The following is a 12,234-nucleotide window of genomic DNA, read 5'->3' as shown; positions in this document are numbered from 1 at the left end:
CTCAATTACTTCTCTTTGAGTTGCTGACCAGGGAGGTTCCACCGGCAAACATCCCGCCCCACTCCATCCCATCTGCAAGCTGTTGCCAGTGCTCTTGGTTATCATTCAGAGCTGGACTGTAAGACGCTATTGCTAAAGGCACTGCATACTTGTGCCACAGGATGTGGAGAAATCAAGCTGGTAATAGCCTGGAGGTTTCGTTCCTACTGGCTAGCTTTCTCAGTGCCTAACGGTGCTGTGGAGAAGCTGTGCGCGCCTGTAAGCCACAACAACCAACTCGGAGAGATGTCTTCGTTGTTCCCATAGTGGCATGGATGCTAAGGGAGTAATCAACCACTCTCAGATTGGATTTATTGCCAGCAAAGGACACCAAGGTCAGATGTGGTGATGATTTTTTTTTTTTGGAAAATGTTTGCATTTAATTAACCGCTTTAGTGGCTTTAAGCCACCAGAACACAGGCACCTCCAACACCCTTCATCTTCTCTTCAGCTCTTCTGCTGAAGAATTTGGCCTTCACGATGACAGGTTGCTTAGGGAGCTTCCCCTTCCTCAGAACTTTGTAGTAGCCTGATCGAACAATATCAGTGATGGGAGCTGCTCCAGTCTTGTTCTTTACTGCATTGACCCGTGTCTGCTCACTGACCAACATCCATAATTTATCCAGGTTGACAGTTGGGCAGAAGCTCTGGCTCCTCTTCAAGTGGTAATGCCTCATGCCAACTTTCCCGAAGTAACCAGGATGATATTTGTCAAAGTTGATCCTGTGGTAATTGCGTGCCTCCAGCATTCCCACGGCCTCCTGGGTGCTTGAGGTGCTTACCGATGCGACCATGGCCGTGACTCACATGGCCCCAGAGTTTCTGGGTCTTCCTCAGTCTGGATGAAGAGAAAGAGTATGACGTATGTTTTTAATCCTAGCACTTGAGAGGCCAAGGCACATGGATCTCTGTGACTTCAAGGCCAGTCTGGTCTGCACAGTGAGTTCCAGAGGGTACATACTGAGTCTCTCTCTCTCTCTCTCTCTCTCTCTCTCTCTCTCTCTCTCTCACACACACACACACACACACACACACACAGAGAGAGAGAGAGAGAGAGAGAGAGAGAGAGAGAGAGAGAGAGAGAGAGAGGTGATAGAAAATACAAGAAACTCATGAATATCACTATCAAGAGCTCATGGGTGGCTAAGTCACAGGCACTAGGGGAGAATCTACTGTATTGTTTTGATAAATTGACAAAAGACCACATTATTTTTATGACCACAGATTAGTGCAGCTCTCAACCCTCATCAGAGAAGCTTCTTTTTGTAGCAGAGACTCACAATTGGCCAGAACTCAGCGAATGAGAGACTGGACTCCTCAGCCCTAAACGAGAGATCAACCTCACACCCTTTCCTCTCAAAGCTCAGGGATCATTGAGGAACTGGGGGGAGAAAAATTTTAAGAGCCACAGGCTGCAGAGGAGCCCTGAAAAACAAGATTTTCCAGATACGAGAGGGACATTTCACGCCATAACTCACCAGGGCTATAACTGCACAAGATCTTCACAAGATCAAGCCGGCCTAAGTTCTAGCACGAATAGAAGGGAGGCCCACAAACTCCTGCCCATAGCTGGGGAGCTACTGGCAATGAAAGCTATGGGGGAAGGGGAGAGTGAGCTTCCTTCCAGAACGCAGCTGCTGGTACTGTTCCCCAGGCTCCAGTGGATGTCCCTACACCCACAAACATCCTGGCAGCTCTAAATGGACTCAGTGGATTAGGACAATTCCATGAAATTTGGAGGGAGGAGGAGGAAGAGGCAAAAGAGGAGTTAGAAGGGAGGGAGTATATTTGAGCAAACCACGTTGTACATATGTATTAAATTCTCAAACAATAACAAAAGAAATTTTCGAAAAGCCAGTTAGGGAAGCAACCTCGATCCACATAATCCCATCCAGACGTGCATTGGCAAATACTTACCAAGGCTTGGCTGAAGGTTTTCAATAACTAACTTCCCCTTTGGTCTCAACTTACTAGCGCAGCAACCCCTCCTCTCTTGATCTTTCCTCCTTGATCTGTTTGTAGAGTTTACTGTATGGATTCTTACAAACTTCCTCGAGTTCCTCTGGGGACTAGGCATGGGAAACAAACAAACCTCTATTTAAATACTGTGGTTCCAGGCACTGAAAAGGAATAAAAGACAATTCTCACTGCCTCAGTTTCCCTGTGAAATTTGAGCTCCAGGAGAACGGGTGAAGAGCTCAGTCTGGGGCTTTGCAGCCAGGGGTGGCAGTGTGTGCTTGGGCAGCCCCTGCTGTGTCTCACACAAAACAGCTTTGGGGGTTTATCCACCTGACCCTTTCAGCCAGTGGTCCTCAATTTTCCCAACGCCTAGACTCTTTAATACAGTTCCTCATGGTGTGGTGATCCCCAACCATAAAGTTATTTCTTTGCTACTTAATAACTCTAAATTTGCTACTGTTGTGAATTGTAATGTAAATATCTGTGTTTTCTGATGATTTTAGGCGGCCTCTGTTAAAAAGTTTGTTCAACCCCCAGGGGGTCAAGACCCACACAGGTTGAGAACCACTACTTTAAATGGCTTCTGCTTTGGTTTTTGTTTTATTTTGAGATAGGCTTGCTCTAATGAGCCCAGACTATTCTACAACTTGAGGTATAGATCAGGCTGGCCTTGAACTCAGAAAGATCCGCCTGCCTCTGCTAAAATTAAAGGTGTACACCACCACACCTGGACTTTAAAATGGATTTTTAAGTCTGGATCTGTGGCAGTTTTCTTGGTTTTGTTTTTAATCCCAGAGATGACTTAGTTGAAGTGCTTGTTACAATCACCTAAAGACTCGAGTTCAAATCCTCAGTGTCTGTGTAAGAAGTCGGGCACAGCAGTGTCTGTCTGTAATCCCAGACCCGAGGTGGTGGCCAAAGGATTCCTGGGGCTTGCTCGCCAGCTGATCTCGTCTAACCAGTAAGCGTCAGGTTCAGTGAGAAACAATCTCAAGAATCAAGGTGGAAGAGTACCGACGACGATGAGGCTCAGTGGGTAAAGCACTTGCTGTCTTTGGATCCCAGCACTTACACAAGAGCTGTCAGCCATGACAATAAGTCTATAATCCCAGTGCAGGGAGGGTGGGGCTGAGAACCCAGAGTAAGCTGGCCAGGGGGACCAGCGTAGTAGTGAGCTCCGAGTGAGCAAGAGACCTGTGGATACATAAGGTGTGAAGTGACGAGGAAGACACATCTGCACACACACGACTACCTACGCATGAACGTACACACATGCCCACATCATACACACACATACGCAGAAAGAAAAAGCTAACTTGTCATTTTGTTTCCTCTGAATGTCTCAGGGATCTTTTTAAATTTACAAAATAACTCGAAGTTGGTAACACATAAACATGGGATAGCCAGATTCCATAACGATACTCGGTGATCTCTGTCTTCTATTAAGTAAACCCTTGCACAGTACTTTCTGACACTGAACCTGCATGATCTGGGTACCTAATAGAATACAGCGGAAATGTAGGACTCAATGACGAAAGATATTTAGCTTCCATGTTTTGTCTCGCAGGGCCTCTGCCACCGGAAGGGATAACTGCCAGGTTGGGAACTCTCCCTGTGGGGAAGCTCATACGAAGAACAATTGAGGCTGACTTGTTTAGAATGGAGACTTCCAGCCAACAGCCATCCAAGTATGCATCCTGCAAGGAGCTCTCCCAGGCCCAGTCCAGTCTTTTAGCTGATATAGCCCTGGCCAACATTTTGATTACAAACTGACAAAGACAGACAAAGAAACAGACAAATGGGAAAATGCCCCCCTTTAAAAAAATGGAGCTAGCAGCACCCAGCAAGGTTGATTCCAGATCCCTTACCCTCCAGAAATCGATTGTTAGATGCCTTCACTACTGAGATGGGGCCGATTTATTTGTATTAATATACAAAACACATGGTCCGGAATGGGAATGTAGTTGGGGCTCTTGGTCACATCTACATGGGAACCCATGACCCATCCTCTCCTGTGTGATCTGGGAACCAGAGCGCACCGGTAGCACTTGGGCCACTCTCACAGCTCCCCTGGCCCAGGAGAAGCAGGGTGGCTGTGAAAGCCAGTCCCTCCTTCCTCACAGACTTCACGTCTCCCTGCCAAGCCCCCACCAGTCCCTTGCATCCCCACATCCTGTCTCACATCTGGGGGTGGGGGCTTCCCCTCTTCACACACTTGTGGAAAATATCACTCATCCTTTTACTTTTTACGAGTGAGTGCGTGCCTTTGTGCATGCATGTGTGTGCATGTGTGTGCATGTGTGTGCATGTGGAGACCCAAGAGAGACGTAGGGTATCTGTCCTCAATGGCTCAAAAAAATTTTGGGGGGGGGGAGTGGGGAACAAAATCTCTCACTGATCTGAAGTTTATCAGTTTGGCTAGACTGTGCTGAGAGGGGACCCATTTATCCCCTTCCGCCCCGGCCCCCATCACTCCTGCACCAGCCAAGGCCGGGGTCACAGGCATGTCTAGTTTTTTAACTTTTAAAAAATCATATTTACTTATTTTGTCTGTGTATATATGTGGGGGGAGGTGCATGCACGCCGTGGTGTCTGTGGAGGTCAGAGAGCAGCTTGCTGGAGTCAGTTCTCAGCTTCCAGGCGGTTGGTCTTGTTGGCAGGGGCCTTTATCTGCTGACAGCTCCCATCTTCTTCGTGGGTCTTGAGGATCTGAACTCAGGTTCTCGTGCTTGTGTAGAATGCCCTTTACCAACTAAGCCATCTCCTCTTTCTTTAACTTATAGAAATCAGAACCCAGCATCTGCCTTCCTACCTCGACCCCAGCCACTGGCTCCCATGGCTGTCTTGCTCTTGGCTTTCGCGCTGGCCCAGCATCCCTCACTTCAGACTCGCTAAAGTGTATCGGGCAGCATTTCGTTGCTGTAACTGATATGTGACATAAATCAATTTACAGAGACAACCCATTTGTTTTGGCTCACAGTTTAGAAGTCCCAGTCTGTAACTGGCTAGATCTATTGCTTTTAGAATCTGTGCTGAGGGACGGCACCATGGCAGGATCTCATGGGAGAGTAGACTTGCGGATATGGCAGGAAGTGAGCCTGAGAAGGAGAAAGGGACTTGGAACCAATGCCAATTGTCCCCTTCAAGATTCTCTTCAATGACCTCCTAACTTATATATTGATATTGACATTTCCTCCAGAGCTCAGTTGGTAGAGTGTTTACCTGGCAGACACTAAACCTTAAATTTATCCCCAGCATCATAGAAACTGGATATGGTAGTTCACAGCTATAATCCTAACACTATGATGCCAAGGCACAGGGATCAGAAGTTCAAGGTTATCCATTGCAACAAAATTAATTAAGGCCAACCTGGCATATATGATTTTATCTATATCTATATCTATATCTATATCTATATCTATATCTATATCTATATCTATATCTATACCTATACCTATACCTATACCTATATCTATATCTATACCTATACCTATACCTATACCTATACCTATATCTATATCTATATCTATATCTATATCTATCTCCAAAAAGAGGAAGAGAAAGAGGATTGTTGAGATGGCTCAGCACATGATGCCAAACCTGAAAACCTGAGTTCTGTCCCCAGGACCCATGGGGTAAAAGGAGAGAATGAACTCCTGAATAAACCTAGTATAAAATTATATTAAAATATAATTTAAGGGCTGGAGAGATGGCTCAGTGGTTAGGAGCACTGACTGCTCTTCCAGAGGTCCTGAGTTCAATTCCCAGCAACCACATGGTGGCTCACAACTATCTGTAATGGGATCTGATGCCCTCTTCTGCTGTGTCTGAAGGCAGCAACTGTGTACTCATATATAATAAATAAATCTTTAAAAAAAGGAATGACCTGCTGGATGTGTCGGTACATGACATTAATCTTATCACTTAGGAGGCAGAGGCATAGGGATATCTTGTGGGTTTAAGGCTAGCCAGATCTACATAGTGAGATCCTGCCAAAAAAGAGGGTGGAGGGAATGAACTATCCGCACTCTCCATAGCGCTGATGAATCTCAAAGGCTTTGGGAATGCAGTGATGGCTCAGCAGTTTAGAGCATTGGTTCTTAGCATCCACATGGTGACTTAAAACTGTATGTAGCTCCAGTTCCAGGAGGGTCTGATGCCCTCTTCTGGCCTTGAAGGGCATAGCACACAACTCATGGCTTAACAGATGCAAATTTTTTAAAAGTACATTTCAAAGGGTTACTACTATAGGATGTGCTTCTGTGAAAAGTGAAACCATAGTGACGGGTCTGTGTTTGCCCACGTTAGGGCGGGAGGACTGTGTCACAAAGGGAGATTCGAAGTTTTTTTTTCAGGCGACAGAACTGCTCTATATCCTGTTTGTGGTGTAGGTTATGCAAACCTACATATGTGAAAATTCATAGAATTATCTGTACACAGAGTGGAAAAAGAACAGCATGAAATCTACTCTTTGACAAGACAAACAGATTGCATGTAGGACCCAGCTTCTAACCTGACCCATACGATCCTTGCCTCCTTACACTTGTGACCTGGTGTCTCTCCTGTCCTGGTGACTGAGGAGTGACTTCCTGTGACTTCTGAAGCTGGTCACAAACAAACAAACAAATATGTCACTTGTGTTCCGATGTCTCCAGCCAAGCACTTTCTGGAAGGAAGTTGGACCCCTGTTGCAAAGACTCCAGAGCGGCCCTATAGGAAGGCACCATGGTCTCTGTCAGTCACCAGCCTCACCTCACCAGCAGGAGTCCTTGGAGATGGAACCTGTGGCACTGGCAAAGCCTTATGTAATTGCAGCCTAGCCACCATCTAACTGGACCACAGTCTCTCCACAGACCCTGAGCCAAGATCTCTCACAATGCTCTGGAATTCCTGGCCCTGTAAACTGAGAGACAATGACTGGTTTGTTTGTTTCTGTTTTCTTTCTTTCTCTTTTTTTTTTTTTTTTAAGATTTATTTAGGGGTTGGGGATTTAGCTCAGTGGTAGAGCGCTTGCCTAGCAAGCGCAAGGCCCTGGGTTCGGTCCCCAGCTCCAAAAAAAAGAAAAGAAAAAAAAAGATTTATTTATTTTTATTTATATGAGTACACTGTAGCTGTCTTCAGACACACCAGAAGAGGGCATCAGATCTCATTACAGATGGTTGTGAGCCACCATGTGGTTGCTGGGATTTGAACTCAGGACCTCTGGAAGAGCAGCCAGTCCTATTAACTGCTGAGCCATCTCTCCAGCCCTGTTTCTGTTTTCTTTTCTTTCTCTGAGTCTCACAATGTAGTTCAGTCTGTCCTGAAACATAATCTTCCAAACTCTCTTACCCTTTAAAAATGGGAGCAGGAAACCCGGCATGGTGGTGCAAGCCTTTAATCTCAGAACTCAGGAGGCAAGGGTAGGTGGATCTATGTGAGTTCAAAGCCAGTCTGGTCTAGAAAGCAAGTTCTAGGATATCTAGAGATGTTACACAGAGAAATCCTGTCTCAAAAACTAAAACCAAACCAACCAACCAACCAACCAAAAAACAAAGAACAAAAAGAAGAAAAAGAAGAAGGAGGAGGGGAGGGCGGGAGGAAGGGAGGGAGAGGGAGAGGGGGGGCACAGATTTAATTCATATTGATTCCAGTGTGTGTGTATATATATGTAAGCATGTATATGAATGTGTATAGGCGTGTGTGCCTATCATATGTGTCTGTTCAAATGACTGCGCATTTGATATAAGTGTGCTTGTATGTGTGTGTGTGTGTGTGTGTGTGTGTATGCGTGCGCGCGTGCGCGCATGTGAGCATGAGCTCTCGATGTGGGCAGTCTGTTACTCTTTCATTCCCTGTCTAATTTTCTGTTGTTGCCGTTTAGAGGCAGAGTCTCACTTGGTACTCTGTGTAGCCCAGAACTCAACTCTATTCTGGAGTACAGATGTGTGCCAGCGACCCCAGCAGACACTTATTTTTTTTTATTTTATTTTATTTTATTTTTTTTTTGGTTCTTTTTTTCGGAGCTGGGGACCGAACCAGAGCCTCGCGCTTCCTAGGTAAGCGCTCTACCACTGAGCTAAATCCCCAGCCCCCCCAGCAGACACTTATAATTCTTGAGACTGGGGCTCTTCCCCCCCACCCCCCAGAGCTCACTGTTTGGCTAGACTGGATAGTCAGCAGGGGAACCACCATCTTCACGGGTCCAGCATCCATCGGGGTTACAGGCAACCCTGCCACACCGACCGTTCCATATGGGAGCTGGGATCCCAGCAGTCCTCATGCTTACACAGGGAGACTTCACCATGGAGCCAGCTCCTTGGGCCCATACTTCGTATTCTCATTGAATAGATGAGAACACCAAGTCAGTCCTAATCAGTTACACTCTGGTTAGTGGCAAAGCTGAGTCTTGGGTACGAGCCCTCAGATTCCAAGCCTGGTGTCCTTCCCAAAGGATCATCCAGTCTCAAACTCTCAGTTCCACAGTAGAAGAGGAGACTGTGGCTCTCACAGTTGAAGAAACAGCTTCAGAAAGGGCGAGCGGCCCCGTGGACTGGCGTGCGCTGTTCTCACCAAGCATCCTCGGTGTGTTGGCTCCAAGTGCAATTTCAGTTCTGGTGATGACCCAGCAGGGCAGAGTGGAGTGATGTCACATGCAGGCTTAACAGGTTGGGGCAGTGTTAATAAGGACAATTAAAAAAATATTACCATGTGTGTGTGTGATGTGGGTGGCCAGCATGTACACAGGCCCCAGAACTATTTTGTGGAGTCAGTTTTCTTTGGCCCTTACATGGGTTACAGGGATTAAAGTCAGGTTTTAGGCTTGGAGGCAAGTCCCTTTCCTTACCTGCTGAGCCATCTTACTGTCCCCAAGTATACTTTTTACGTTCCATTACAATTCATTTCTTCTGGCTGGAGAAATGGGTCAGTAGGTGAAATGCTTGCTATGCAATTATAAGAACCTAAGTCTCCCCACGCCCCGCGCCCAGAACCCATGAAAAAAAGCTGGGAAGACTGGAGAGATGGCCTAGCACTTAAGAGCACTAAACCTGTTATTATGTAGAAGACTTGGGTTCAGTTCCCAGGATCCACACAGCCGCTCACAGCTATCTGTAACTCTAGTTCCAGAGGATCCAAAGCCCTCTCCCGTCTTCCATGGCCCTAGGTTCACGTGTGGTACACAGTCTTATATGCAGGCAAACACTTGTTCAATATGCTATGTGATGATGGTGGTGGTGATGATGGTGATGGTGGTGGTGGTGATGATGGTGGTGGTGATGATGGTGATGGTGGTGGTGGTGATGATGGTGGTGGTGGTGATGACGGTGGTGGTGGTGATGATGGTGGTGGTGGTGATGATGGTGATGTGGTGGTGGTGATGATGGTGGTGATGATGGTGGTGATGTGGTGGTGGTGATGATGGTGGTGATGATGGTGATGGTGGTGATGATGGTGGTGGTGGTGATGATGGTGATGATAGTGGTGGTGATGGTGGTGGTGGTGGTGATGGTGGTGATGGTGGTGGTGGTGGTGATAAAGCCTGGAGGGATAGTGCACACCTGTAATCCCAGCACCGTGCAGGGGAGGCAGAGACAGGAAGGGCCCTCGGTTCACTTGTCAGGCAACCTAGTTTAATTGGTAAGAGGCTCAGTGAGAGAACTATCTCAGCAAGGTTGGGGTTGGGGAGATACCTCTGTGAGTAAGTTTGCTTGCAAGGCAAGTCTGATGACCTGATTTGGAACCCCCAAAGCACACCTGAAAGCTAGACACTTGTTTGTAACTCCATTATGCCCTCTAAGGAATGGAAGGGGTCAACAAGAGAACTGCTCTTAGACTAGCCTGGCGTATGCAGGCATGGACAAAAGGAGAGACCCTGCCTTAAACAAGGCTTGAGTTTATCCTCTGACATGCTAACACATATACTTAGACACATCACAAACACATTATACATACATAACACACTTTATACACACACATATATACACAACACATACACATAAAACACACACACATATACACAGTACACACACTAATTGTACCTACATAGCACATATACAACCCACATACATTATACACATGCAGATACCCACACAAATCAGGAAGAGAAAAGGAAGATTCCCAACATTGACCTCTGGCTCACACACACACACACACACACACACACACACACACACACCACTCACGCACATAACCATATAAAAATTGTAATTTAAAACAGGGAGTAGTTAATTCACTGGGAAACAGAGGTACTTGAATCTTCGTTGGAGGCCAGCCTGATTTATATAGCAGGTTACAGGCTCGCCAGAGCTATATAATGAGAACTGTCTCAAAATTTTAAAAATAAAAAGCAGTGAATGCAGAGTCACTGCGGCTCTCGGGGAGGCCTCCCAGCAGTGAGCCCAGGCTGCAGGGGACTTCCCTGAGCAGTGAGGATAATAGAAGTCCTCCTAGCCTAGGCCTTCAAAGATACCTCAGTGAGGTGCTTGGCAAATGTCCAGTGTCATTTGTCTTTTTTCTTGTACTGCAGGGCAAGTACAAGAATGTGCAGCCAGAAGAGAAAACCTCTCCTTGCTTTAGGATGGACCCAAATTCATGAGCAGACAAAAGGAATTCTTTGTTGTTGCTGCCGTTTTTTTGTTTTTGTTTTTGTTTTTGTTTTTTTTCTTTCAGAGCTGGGGACCGAACCCAGGGCCTGGCACTTGCTAGGCAAACGCTCTACCACTGAGCTAAATCCCCAACCCGTTGCTGCCATTTTTAATGTTATATGTATGGGTGTTTTTGCCTGCATGTATGTCTGCACATCGCATGCATGCCTACTGCCCACAAAGACAAGAAGAGGTTGTTCTCTCCCCTATGACCAAGTTACAGGAGGATGTTAGCCACCATGTGGATGCTGGGAATCAAAGCAGGGCCTCTGAAAGAAAAGCCTGTACATTTAAGTGCTGAGCCATCTCTCCAGCCCCAGAGAAGCACAGTGGTGGAGGGACAGGAAAAAAGGAAGGGAGAAGGGACTGAGGGAGAGTTGGGTCTTATTCTCACTTTGTGTGACCCTGATAGCAGCAGTGAGCCAGTAGCCACCTGCCTCAAAGCTGTCTTCCTCCCTCTCCCTCCTCCCTCCCCCTCCTCCCTCTCCCTCTCCCTCTCCCTCTTCTCTCCTCCTTTCTCCTTCCTCCCTTCTCCCTCCTCTCTCTCCTCTCTCCTCATGGGAGCTGGGGGATGATGATGGGGGAATGCTTGGGGTTAGGTGGACCCCAACAGGACATGACTGTGAACAGGTAACAAATTCTATGTTCTCAGATTTAATTAAAGTCTCTGCTTGGAACTGGTTTATCGAGGATCGGAACACCTTGGATGCAGCAGCAGACAAGAATGACAGGTTTCTAAATCCAGGCAATACAGATCAGCAGTTCTGGATGACAAGCATCACCAGGTAAGCAGGGCGGAGAGCAGCAACAAAAGCCTTTTCCCAGAAGCAGAAGACAGGACCCTGTCTAGAGGTGGTGACCTGGGGACAGCAGCCCAGAATTTCTGAAACTCCAGATCTGGTGAAACAGGCCACGCTGGGCCATTTGATGCCCTGACTTTAGCACTGTTTTTGCTTCTCTGGGTGTTCACAGACTGTGGAAAGAAGACACTGGAGCTAGGTGTGAATGTGTTGGTTTCCATTCCAAAGCCATATAGACTTGACTAGTATGGCCCAGGAACTTCAAATAAACCCCCGTCCAGTCACTGGCTAATGTACAGCTCAAACAGGTCACAGCCTGTCATGATATCCAGCTTTGTGCCTGTAAGAAAAGGATGTCCTGCTGGAGAGATGGCTCAGAGGTTAAGCACACTGTCTGCTCTTCCAAAGGTCCTGAGTTCAATTCCCAGCAACCACATAGTGGCTCACAACCATCTGTATTGAGATCTGATGCCCTCATCTGGCCTGCAGGCATACATGCAGGCAGAAAGCTGTATGATGTATACAAAATAAATAAATAAATAAATAAATAAATAAATAAATAAGAAAAGGATGTCATTGGCAGACTCCGGTATTCCCTTAAAATCAAGTCTAAAAGTATTAGGATGAAATTCATCCTGTCTGTCCGATTTTCTTGTTTTGGATTTTAGTTTTTTGAGTCAGGGTCTCATTATGTAGCCCAGCCTGACCTGGAAATCTCTCTGCAGACCAGACAGGCTTGACTTGCAGCAGTCTGCTTGACTCTGCCTCCTCTGTACTGCCACAGCCAGCTTGTTCTTGTCTAGTGTGTATGG

At 46.6% G+C, this 12,234-nt stretch overlaps 1 pseudogene; it reads right to left on the bottom strand.

The window, feature by feature from the left end:
* Rpl27al6 (ribosomal protein L27A like 6) lies at positions 1-1,510 on the bottom strand (annotated as a pseudogene).
* Between the last annotated feature and the right edge of the window lie 10,724 nt (positions 1,511-12,234).

Source organism: Rattus norvegicus, chromosome 3, assembly GCF_036323735.1.
Source record: "Rattus norvegicus strain BN/NHsdMcwi chromosome 3, GRCr8, whole genome shotgun sequence".
Classification (NCBI taxonomy): domain Eukaryota; kingdom Metazoa; phylum Chordata; class Mammalia; order Rodentia; family Muridae; genus Rattus; species Rattus norvegicus.
Note: the sequence above shows the minus strand (reverse complement) of the source record. Positions and strands in the feature narration are given on the sequence as shown.